The 12130-nt window shown below is 41.8% G+C and overlaps 1 protein-coding gene across 3 annotated transcripts in view; it reads right to left on the bottom strand.

Annotated features, from left to right (window-relative positions):
• Positions 1–7870, bottom strand: part of STAG1 (STAG1 cohesin complex component) — a 354666-nt gene extending 346796 nt beyond the window's left edge. For 2 of the 3 annotated variants that reach the window (XM_004419341.2, XM_087430526.1), the window contains exon 1: positions 7676–7870. The gene's annotated coding sequence lies outside the window, so the exon portion shown is untranslated. The remainder of the gene's footprint in view (positions 1–7675) is intronic. The other variant, XM_004419340.3, reaches the window with a different exon arrangement.
• Between the last annotated feature and the right edge of the window lie 4260 nt (positions 7871–12130).

Raw genomic sequence — 12130 nt, 5'->3', positions numbered from 1 at the left:
CAATCCTGAGAAAAAAGAACAGTTAGAGGTATCACATTTCCTAAATTCAAGTTATACTACAAAGCTATAGTAATCAAAACAATATGGTACTGTCAGAAAAAGACACACAGATCAATGGAACAGAACTGAGAGCCCAGAAATAAAACCACACATACATAGACAACTAATCCTTGACAAAGGACCCCAGAACATACAATGGAGAAAGGAAAGTCTCGTCAGTAAGTGGCGCTGGGAAAACTGGACAGCCAGATGCAAAAGAATGGAACTAGACCATTATCTTACACCACACACAAAAACTAACTCAAAATGGATTAAAGACTTGAATGTAAGACCTGAAACCATAAAATTCCTAGAAGAAAACATAGGCAGTATATTCTTGGACATCAGTGTTAGCAGTATAACACGTCTACTCAGGCAAGAGAAACAAGAGAAAAAATAAATGGGACTATATCAGATTAAAAAGCTTCTGCACAGCAAAGGAAACCATCAACAAAATGAAAAGATAACCCACCAACTGGAAGAAAATATTTGCAAATCACATATCCAACAAGGGTTTAATTTCCAAAATATATAAAGAACTCATACAACTCAAACAAAAAAACAAACAGATCAAAAAATGGGCAGAGGATATTAACGTTTTTCCAAAGAAGATATAGAGATGGCCAACAGGCATAGGAAAAGATGTTCAACACCACTCATTATTAGGGAAATGCAAATCAAAACTACAATAAGGTATCACCTCATACCCATCTGAATGGCTATAATTAATACGATAAGAAATAAGTGTTGGAGAGGATGTGGAGCAAAGGGAACCTACATACACTGCTGGTGGGAATGCAAACTGGTGCAGCCACTATGGAAAACACTATGGAGATTTCTCAAAAAATTAAAAACAGAAATACCATATGAGCCAGCTTTCCCACTACTGGCTATTTAGCCAAAGAACATGAAATCAACAATTCAAAGAAATGTATGCATCATTCTGTTCACGTAGCATTATTCACAATAGCCAAGATGTGGAAGAAACTGAAGTGTCCATCAACAGATGAAATGATAAAGAAGATATGGTGTCTACATATACATGTTGCAAATCATGCTATTTGCAACAACATGAATGGTTCTTGAGAGTATTACGCTAAGTGAAGCCAGTCAGATAGAGGAAGACAAATACCACATGATTTCACTCATATGTGGAAGATAAACACATAGATAAGGAGAACAGATTAGTGGTTACTGGAAAGGAAACGGGGAGGAGGGGGAAGGGGGTGGGGGGAGAGAGACAGAGGTAAAGTGGTACACATGCATGGTGATGGATAAAAACTAGACTATTGGTGGTGAACACAATGCAGTCTATACAGAAAATGAAATATAATAACGTACACCTGAAACTTACACAATGTTATAAACCAATATGACCTCAATAAAATAAAATAAAAAAGAAAGTTAGAGTGGCTATGTTAACATCAAATAGACTTCAAGACAAAGACTATTACCAGGGATAAAGAAGGACATTTCATAATGATTAAAAGGTCAATTCAGAAGGAAGACATAACAACCATAAATTGTATGTGCCTAATAACAGAGCTTCAAAATACATGAGGCAAAAATTGACAGGTTTAAGGGAGAAATAGACAATTCCACATTCATAGTTGGATATTTTAACATCCCTCTCAGCAACTGATAGAACTAGACCAAAAAAAAAAAAAAAACCAGTCAAGACATAAATGATTTGAAAAATACCATCAAAACACCTTTATCTAATTGATATTTACAGAATACTATACCCAACGATTGCAGAATACACATTCTTTTGAAGTGTGAAAGGTACATTTACTAAGATAGGCTATATGCTGGACCATAAAACAAGTTTCAATAAATTTAAAAGGATTAAAATCATAAGAGTATATTCTCTGACCTCAAAGTGAAATTAAGTTAGAAATCAATAACAATAAGATATCTAAAATAATCCCAAGTATTTGGAAATTAAACACATTTTAAAGTAATTCAAGGGTCAAAGAAGAAATCAAAAAGCAAATTAGAACCTTTTCAAACTGAATGATAATAAAAATACAACATATCAAAATCTGTGGGATACAGCAGAGCTTAGAGAAAAATCTATAGCTTTGAATGTTTATACTAGAAAACAAGAAATGTCTGGAATATACGACCTAAAAAAAGAGGAGCAAAATACACAGAAGAAAGAAAATTATAAAAAACAGCAACAAATAGGAGGGAAAAGACAAATGGAGAAAACTAGCAATGTTATTGTTTGAAAAGACATCTAAATTGATAAACCAAGAATTAGACTGGTCAAAAAAAAAAACACATTAACACCACCAGAAACTAAAGAGGAGATATCACTACAGATCCTACAGACATTAGAAGGATAAGAACAGATTCTTACAAACAATTTATGCCAACAAATGAAATGATGAAATGAACAAATTTCTTTAAAAATACAACTTACCAAAACTGACAATAAGATGAAACAAACAAAACCTGAATAGCCCTATATCTACTAAAAAAAAAATGAATTTGAATTTGTTACCAAAAACCTTCCCACAAAGAAAATTCCAAGTCCAGATGGTATCACTCATGAATTTTAGCAATTAATACTGAAGGAAGAATTAATATCAATATTACACAAACTCTTTCAGTAAATAGACGGAACATCTCTCAACCTATTTTATGAAGCCATCATAATCCTAATACCGAAACCTGACAAAAACATTACAACCAACGAAAACTACAAAGCAATATCCCTCATGAAGAAATACTTCTGAGCCCCTAACAAAACATTAAATATAAAAAGGATAATACATTGTTAAGTGAGGTTATCCTAGGAATCAAAATTATTTTAACTTTTGAAAACCACCATTTTTTTTTTTTTTTAAAGATTTTATTTATTCATTTTTTTCCCCCCAAAGCCGCAGTAGACAGTTGTATGTCATAGGTTCACATCCTTCTAGTTGCTGTACGTGGGACTCGGCCTCGCGCTGGACGGAGAAGTGGTGCCTCGGGGCACGCCCGGGATCCGAACCCGGGCCGCCAGCATCAGAGCGCGCGCACTTAACCGCTAAGCCACAGAGCCGGCCCATGAAAACCACCATTTATTTATCCATTCTACCACTGATGGACATTTTGTTTCTAAATTTTGGCTACTGCAAACAAGGCTATTGTGAACATTTTTGTTCACATATCCTTGTATACAACTACAAGAATATCTTTCATCAGGAATATAAACACAGAAGTATAACTGCTAGGTTTAGGGTACATATATCTTCAACTTACTAGATAAAACATATCCTTTTGCAAAATGACTGTGTCAATTTACAGTCCCACCAAAAGTGGAAGTGTAATTTCTCCACATTCTCACCAACACTTGATATTGTCAGAACTTTTAATGTTTGCCAATCTGATGGAAGTGAAATGGTTTCTTCTTTTGGTTTTACTTTGCACTCTCCTGATTACCGATCAGATTATAATTCAGCACTTTTCCAACTCGAGGTTCCTATGAGTGATGATATCACATAGGTGAGTTGCAACGAGCATTCTTAATTTTTTAAAAAATGAGAAAATATCTGAGTGCACTGCATAAAGGTTAAATGTTATTTCATGAAACTTTTATTTCCACTGTGTATGTGTTTGTACTAGATCAAACTGAAAAATGTTTTTGTAACTGTGAGCTTCTCGCAAGTTAAAAGCCATTACCATATCTGTTTAATTAAAGCAAAACTCCTTAGCGACATTTGGGCAACTAACTGGTGCATCAACTAGGCCCACAGACCAAGGAACGTATTTTATAAAGAAGATAGGACTTGCCATGTCCTTCAAGCACTAACTGACAAGAACAGAGATTTAGAAGAGGAAGAGGAAAAAACCTGAGGGAAGCAATAACAAGTGTATTATATGGAGAAAACGGTTTTATTCTATAAAACCAACTGGTCTATGACCTACTTAAAGCTCACTTAAAAAGAATCACGTTTCTCAATAAGAGAAGATTTCTCTCAGCACTAAAAGGAAGCCAGGATCCTATCCTCTTAACTACCAAAATGAAAGAAAACTGATCTCTCCTTCTCTGTAGACACAACCGTAATTCCTACCTCAAGAATCATCTCATTCTGGGACTTAACGCAAGAGCTCTCTTTTAGGTCTCTGCTTCCTACTCTTCCCTACAGAGTGTCACAGTAGCAAGAATCACCTAAATTCTAAGGATTCATATTTTTATTCAGCTGACAAAGATGTACCACATCCCTACTACATCACCTCTCTATTAAGAAATTAAGCTATATCTCTCTAACAATTTTAACTCCCAGTTATAGTATTTAAAGCTTGATATCCTTAACTAAAACTGTCCTAATTGCTCCTCTTGCAAATATTTTGCTTCTTGGATTGTTAAACCATCCCACACACCATGACCAAACTTCTGCTACCTTCTTTGTTCCATCAATAACATCCCTACTCTGCCACTTTCAAATAACTGTTCTTTGTCACAAGAATTCCCGCGTCACAAGCTGCTGGACCATTCACACCAAAGCAACTGTCTGGTGCAATGAGTGTGTGAATCTACCTGTCACTTAATAGGAGTGTGACCTTAAGCATTTAAATTCCTTAACTTCTCTGAGATTCAATCTCATCTCTAAAATGGGTAAAACGATAAGTATCAAGGAATAATGAGAATTACATAATCTCTCCTATTGCCTTCCTTCTTTTTACTTAAATTTTTTTGTTTTTAGTTTTTATTTCCTCTAAATGCAACAAAATGCTTTTATAGAGGGAGGCACTTAATCTGAGGTATCAGGAAATATAGGAAATGAAAAAGCGTGAAGAAAAGACAAAATAAGTATGAGTAAATTCATCCAGTGGGATTATTACCCTGTCTATGTGCTCTCCTTGTATGCCCAGATTCTAAAAAGGCAAATGTAAAGATAACTTCTTTCCCCATAGCAGGCAAAATTCTAAGAACCCTCTATGATCCACATCTGTATAACGCCCTCCCCTTGAGTGTGGGAGACATCTGTAGATACAATAAGATATCACTCCTGTGATGGTTATATGGCAGATCGACTTTCTGCATATGTCCTAATCAGTTGAGTTCACCAAAAGAGAGATTATCCTGGGTGGGCCTGACCTAATCAGATGAGCTTTTAAAAGGGGTCTTAAAACGAAGTCTAGAGGTCAGAGACAGAGGGAAGTCAGAGAGACTGGCTCCTGCTTGCCTGGATAAAAGTAAACAGCCATGTTGTGAACTGCCTATGTGGACACATGGTAAGGAGCTAAGAATGGTCCCTGGCCAACAGCTAGCAGGATGGTGACTTCAGTCATACAGCCACAAGGAAATTAATTCTACCAACAAGCAGCGAGCTCAGAAGAAGACCCTGAGCCTTAGATGAGAAATGCAGCCACAATTGACATCTTGATTTCAGCCTGGTGAGATTCTGAACAGAAAGTCCAGCTACAGAGTACCCAGATTTCTGACCTATGGAAACTGTAATATAATAAATGTATGTTGTTTATGCTGCTAAATGTGTGGTACTTTGTTATACATCAAAAGAAAACTAATACACTCCCCTCAATATAGGACAAAACAGCAAAGGAAAGAAACGAGAAAGACGTGTATCTTTTTCCCCAAAGTGTATTATATATTTCCTCACAGCACTGATTATGAAGCTATACAGACCCAGAATCAAGGAAAATATATTAAAACTGTGTAAAATTGCATAAATTTTTAAAGTTTTAACAATTAAAAAAGGGCTTTTTCACACATATCTTGTTAAACAACTACTATATAATTTATTTTCATTTTAGTGACGAGGAAAGTAAGGCTCAAAGAGTGACATCCCAAAGATCAAAAACCTAGGGAAAGTTTAAAGTAACTTAAGTCCAGGGCTCTCTTTTTCCCTACACCACAGCCCCCTTAAGGCTTTAAAAGAGCCATTCAAAACAGCAGTAATTTTATTACTGTCTTCAAAGGAAACAATCCTAGTAACGTAACAATTGTCCATATTTCACATCTATTCAAATATCCCTTAGCTTTGTCAGAACATCAAAACTAAAACGGATGGAATTTCCACTCAAAAGTAGGTTGGTTGTAAAAATGTCCATTGGTAGACCACTTGGATAAATTTAAAGTACACCTTGAAAACGTAAAGAAAAAAAATTTTGCAAAACCAACTGTAGATTTTTTCCAACTTTATTTGGACAGCAAACAATTTGTGTTTATAAGTATTGTCAAAATCAAAAGCAAGTAAACAACCTTTCTGGATCTTTCAATATTTCCCCCATTGGGCAGATACTTTTTAGACTGAATTCTTTATACATTACAAATATGAGGGCGCGGTACAATATATCACACAATAACAAGTCGTTTTTATTTTCAGTGCTGTGTATATCTCCCTAAACGCTTCACCATCAGAATTTGCAATTTTCTTAAACACACAAACACACACACACAGAAAACTAAAAGGTGGAGTCTATTCAAATTCCACATAAGTTACAAATCACACAACTTTATGCCAATTCAAACACTTTCACAAACACTAACTACATTCGCTAAGAAAATGCAAAGTATAGTCCTTTCTAGTCACAACTACAAGGAATAAACTACACTCATCATAACACCAACTTTAACAACAAATAATTCGGTAAGGCCACATACAAATAGCACTGTTTTGTGTCTATAAGCTTCCAAAACCATCCCGTGATTTACACGCTCGGGGCACAATTCTCTGCAATGTGAAGAGACTCGATAACATTTCAAATGTGGGTAGAAGGGTGACGTGACAATCCTAAGACCAGAAAATTTCTTAGTCCCTACAGCACACAAGAAGCACCCAGTTCGGACTCTCCAATCGAGGCCCAGGTCCAACTCCAGGCACTCCAGTTTCAGTTCTTCACCCCGCCCCCACCCCGAGAAAGGAGGGAAAACAACTTTTATTGGCCTCGTCTCCCGGGGCACTGGCAAACTAGCGGGGCAGCGCTCGGGCCTGGACACGTTTCCTAAGGAGGCCTCCGTCGGGGGCGGGGAGCGCAGATAGCGGGAAAGCCCGGCTTCGACGCCCCTTCTCCTCCAGGCGCCAGCCCCCTGGCCCAACCCCCCCAAGAAGAGGCCGGGGCCGGTCGCCACGGCGAGCGACCCCCAGGCCCCTCCGCTGAGGCGAGCTCGTTGTCATGTGACGACGCTGCCGCTAAAACACCGCAGAAACGCAGGGCGGCGGGCGGCGGAAGGCATTCGCAGCAGCCCGCCTCGGCCCGGCCCCGCCGGGCGCGGGCGAGTCCCGAGAGTCCGGGCGGGGGGGCGGAGGGCGGGCTTGGCGGCGGGCCCGAGCGCGCCACAAAGGCTTCCGCGCCCGTCGCCGTAGTGCCCGAGCGGGCGGGGGCACAATATTCGGGGCCCGCGGGAGGGGTGGGGAGCGACGAGAGCTCCGGGGTGCCCGCCGCGCCCACAGCCGCCCCTCCGGACGCCCGAAGGGCCAGCGACCGCCGCGCCCCGCACAGGCCCGCGCGGCCTCCCTCCCCCGCGCGGGGCCCGCGCCCGGCCCGCCCGCTCCCCGCTCGCGCTCTCTCGCTCTCGCTCGGCCTCCATCTTGGATCGGCGCTTCCAGCCCCCGCGCCGCTGCCGCCGCATTCCCCCTCTTTCCCGCCCCCCGCCGCCGTCGCCGCCGCTCGCACTCACCTCAGCTGCCCATCCGGGCGCCGCCGGCCGTCGACCTAGTTTCCCCCCAAAAGTCTCCGGTGTGTTATTCCCGATGTGGGGGGGTTGTTACGGGGTGGTCGCCGGGGGTTCGGGAGCGGGGGCCGCGCCTTCAACAGAGCTGCAATCCTAACCCGCCATCTGGTGGCATTTTCCACACGCCAATGGCGCCGCTGCAGACTTGGGTCCGGACCGCCCTCTGCTGGCCGCGGTGCTTACTGCCTAGCTGACGGGACGGGCCTGCCCGGAAAGGGGAGGGAGCTGGGGGCCGTGACGGGGACGCGCGCACACGCTTTCCTGTGGGGATTGCGCGCACGCGCACCAGCGGGGCGGGAAACGTGGCCGCTGCGTGGCGGCCCCGCCCCCGCACGGAGCGCTAGCCCAGCTCAGCCAATCGCGAGCGGCGGATACCTCTCGGTGAGGGGGCTGTGGACAGTTCGAGGGCCGCCTGAGGCGGGCGGAAGGACGGCCACGGCGGCGCCTGCGCGTCCGGGTAGCGAGGTTGTCGCCCGCCATTTTTGGAGCTTTTCCGAGATCTGGGAGGGAAACCCGCCCTCGGCTCCTTCACCGAGGCCCCTCCCCAGGTCGCGCGACCGGCGCTTCCTTGCAGCCCCGCCCGGCTCCTGCTGCCCACAGCCCCCTGCCCGGGACGCGCGCTGCGGAAACGGGAGGGAGTGGAAGCACAAAACCCTGCTTCCGCCTCTCCGGGGGTTAACGAAGGCCTCGGAGTTTAGCGTTGTGTTAGCGATTTATTGTTGACTGTTGACGAGGCACTTTCCCGGCGAGGGTGAAAAGGTTGCGAGAACTGTTTGGGACCTCCCTCGCCGCCTTTTTAGACGCTACAGTGCCCGCCCCAGGCCGATTGGCGTCGTCCCTGTCTCTCTAAAGCAGCATCCTCTCCGTGGTGCTGGCTTTGCATAAGGCGGCAGCATTGGCTAGTTAGTGAGAAAGGAATGTAGCTAGACTGGGAAAATACAGCCTCAGTTTTGAATTAGACTTTTCCTGCCACAGCCTAAGACTACTCTCAGTGTCTCGAAAACGAACGTGAGAATCCTAGCCTTGTAGCTGCCGAAAGGGAGATAATTGACTAACATGAGGTCCTGACCAAAATATCCCGTTGAACGCCCCTTCCCTACTCTCCATCCGCCTCTGTGGCCATGGCTCTAACCTTTCACCTGCTCACAACTTTTCAATACATAAGTGAATCGTTAGTCTCCCAGGTCGTCAACCCCGTTTATGACTAAATTCCCTGTTGCTATAGCCAGCTCTATTTCAGTGTTGCCTTAGAATCGCTCAACTCCTAAATAGTCTTCAGGGCCAATCTCCAGTAGTTTACTCTTATTTCTAGTTTCCCTCCCAAACATCACAAGGTGTGTGGCTTTTCACTGGAGAAAGTCACAACCTACCTTGTTGGGTTATAAATTCGTGTCTGGAATATAATTTGTTTTACTAGTCTCTGGTTGACTTATTGTGTTCTCCGCAAAGACTATTCCTAGCTTTCCTTGTTATTAAAGGTGCCACTCCCAATCCATACTAATAGATAGCTTCATTTGGTTTCCTGGGATCGAAACACTGGGACTCCAATTCTGGTTTGATATTCTCTCCATCTTAAAATATCTGTAGCCACATCCTGTTCATGATCTCAAAAATTTTCACCAAATTAACCCATTCTCCCATTCTCCCCAAAGCCAGGCGTGCTTCCTGGACTCAATATGCCTTCCCTTCCCACTTCTTCCTTCCACCACTACATTCACAGGGTCATATATCTTCAATATCTTCTTATCCACTGGCTTCGTCCTTTCTGTTTTTCAACAGACAGATTCCGTTGTTTTTAAAAAAACAAAAAACAAAAAACTGAGTGCTACTACTCACTCCAGTTACTGTACTGCCAACTTTACTTTCACTGTCACATTTCTCAAAAGAAGCAGTGACTTCCTTCATTTGCACCTTATTCCTTAGCTTTTATCCATCATAACAGCAAACTGATATTACCCTTTACGGTTATCAGAATTCTAATTTCCAACCATTTTCTCATTCCTCATTTTCTTGGCACACTCAATTCCTATCTCTTTTTTGAAACCCTATTTCCCTTTCTTTTAACACAATTCCTGGGATGTACAACCTACCTGGTTTACTGGTCTTCTGATTCTTTTGCTAGCTTCTCCTCTTTCTTCCATCCCATAGTTAAACTCCTAGCTCTCTGTTCTTTTCTGCTACATTCTTTCTCTTCAAAAGTCTCCCGAAACTACTGTCTGTTCCTGATTTTTCCTTAATGACGATTCCTCATGTTCAGCTTCCTTGCCAAGAAGATCCAGCTCAAAATTCAACACTTAAAATAATGCATCTTCCTTATTTGAATTTCCTATTTTCTCTTAATAGCATTGTAATTTCGGAATAGTGTACTAATTAAGAGCACGGACTCTGGAGTCAGACTGCTCTGGAAAGCTATGTGACCTTGGGCAAATCTCTTTGTGCCTCAGTTTCCTCAACTGTAAGATGGAAATAACAATAGTACCTATCTTATAGGGTTGTTAAGAGTATTAAATGAATTAACACGTATATGGAAATGCCATTGGTATTAATTACAGTGTTGTTATTGTGGTTGTTTTGCTGAGGAAGATTCCCCAGAGTTAACATCTGTTGCCCATCTTCCTCCTTTTGCTGAGGACGGTTCACCCTGAGCTAACATCTGTTGCCCATCTTCCTCTATTTTATAAGAGAGCTGCCATCACAGCATGGCCACTGTTAGACGAGTGGTGTAGGTCCGTGGCAGGGAACCCAACCTTGGCCATGGAAGCAGAGCGTACCAAACTTGACCACTAGGCCACCGGGGCTGGCCCAATTACATTGTTGTCTTTCTCTTGCTTAGAACTTTTTAGCAATGTTTTAAAAATATCCAAGGGCATGGGTAGTTAACTTTATGAATGTATAGAAATTTAAATTTTTCTTTATTTTGCCTTTTCACTTAATCAATAGTTGAGCTGGTGTTTGCAAATAATTACCTAGTCCCCTAGGCTCTAAATTGTAGGGCCAGACTTGACTCTTTTCCTTCAGAGAAGCCTAAGTCCCACCATATCCTCGTTCAAATCCCTTGCTTTTTCTGCTCTATCCTCATTTAAGACCTTCCCTCCCCAACTCCCATTGCCTTACATGAGAAAAGTTATAACAGCCTTCTGAAAAGTCCTTGTCTTTCACTCATCTCCCTTTAAAAAAGCACAAAAGTTTTCTGTAGTTCCTATGGTTTACAAAATATAATCTAAAATACTTAGTGACATTCAAGATATGCTTTGATTTTTTTCCAATTTCTCTCTATTTTGTCACAAATTCTTCAGATTAGTTGATCTACTCTGATAAATCATAAATGTAAGCAAAGTGCAGATACATTCAACCTTTAGCTGTTTGGTAAGATAAAGTTATAGGTCCCATAATGTGTTGACTGTGTTACAGGATCACATTTCCCAGGAGCCTCTGCTTTCATGAAATTCTTAATCAAGATTCCATATCTCTTGGCAAAGATTTTCAAGCACCACAATTTTCACGAATAAATTCAAATCATAGGTATGAACAAAATATCAAAAGTGTATCTGGAACTTGTGTGGGTACAAGGTAAAAGTTCTTAAATATTATTTAGGGTAGGGAATAAAGTGTCAGTAGATCAACTATGCTTAGTCCAAGTTTCTTGGTATCCTTGGAATTGCTACCTCATTGCTCATTTCAAATGATCTGAAATGTGGCCTGGCCCACTTTAAGGATTCATCTTTGATAGGTTAGATGTCTAAAGAAGAAGACACATGCCCATTGGACTTTCATTTCAACTCAGTCTCTTAGCCAACCTGGTCCAAAAGTAGATATTTAATATTATAAATTTAAAAAATTGCATTTATAGAGTTACACATTAAGGTAATGTAAATGTAATATAAATGCATTACAGAATAAATGGTTAACATTTGTTACCAAACGAGGTTCATTTTTGCCCGTCGAACAGAAAGCCAATCATTCATGGAGATGATGAGATTGCAGCAGAGAGAGGATTTAATCACAAGGCAGCCAAGGCAGAGGAAATGGGAGAATGAGTTTCAAATCCGCCTTCCCAACAATGGGGACTCAGGGATGTTTACAGGGTACAAGGTGAAGTGTGGGAATAGATGATTGGAGGTAAGGAGAAGTGAGGTATTTGATGATCTGCACAAGCACAGTCAAGCTTCATGCCTCTTCATAGGATGCATGTTCACAAAATGGCAGCATTACCATGATCTGAGAGTGGAGGTTTTAGCTCCTTGACTTCAAAAAGTCACTTGTAGAGCATTTGCACAGGCCTAATTGGTGGGTTGGTGGTCTCATCCGGCCTTAACTAGACAAGTGGGTCTCAGTTCCTGAAAAACCACTGTTAATTACTCCGTTGATAAGAAGGGTCAGTTGAACTGATCCTGGAGGGCC

The sequence above is a fragment of the Ceratotherium simum genome, chromosome 5 (genome assembly GCF_057802395.1).
Source record: "Ceratotherium simum simum isolate JZ-2026a chromosome 5, ASM5780239v1, whole genome shotgun sequence".
Classification (NCBI taxonomy): domain Eukaryota; kingdom Metazoa; phylum Chordata; class Mammalia; order Perissodactyla; family Rhinocerotidae; genus Ceratotherium; species Ceratotherium simum.
This window is presented reverse-complemented; position numbering and strand designations above follow the sequence as displayed.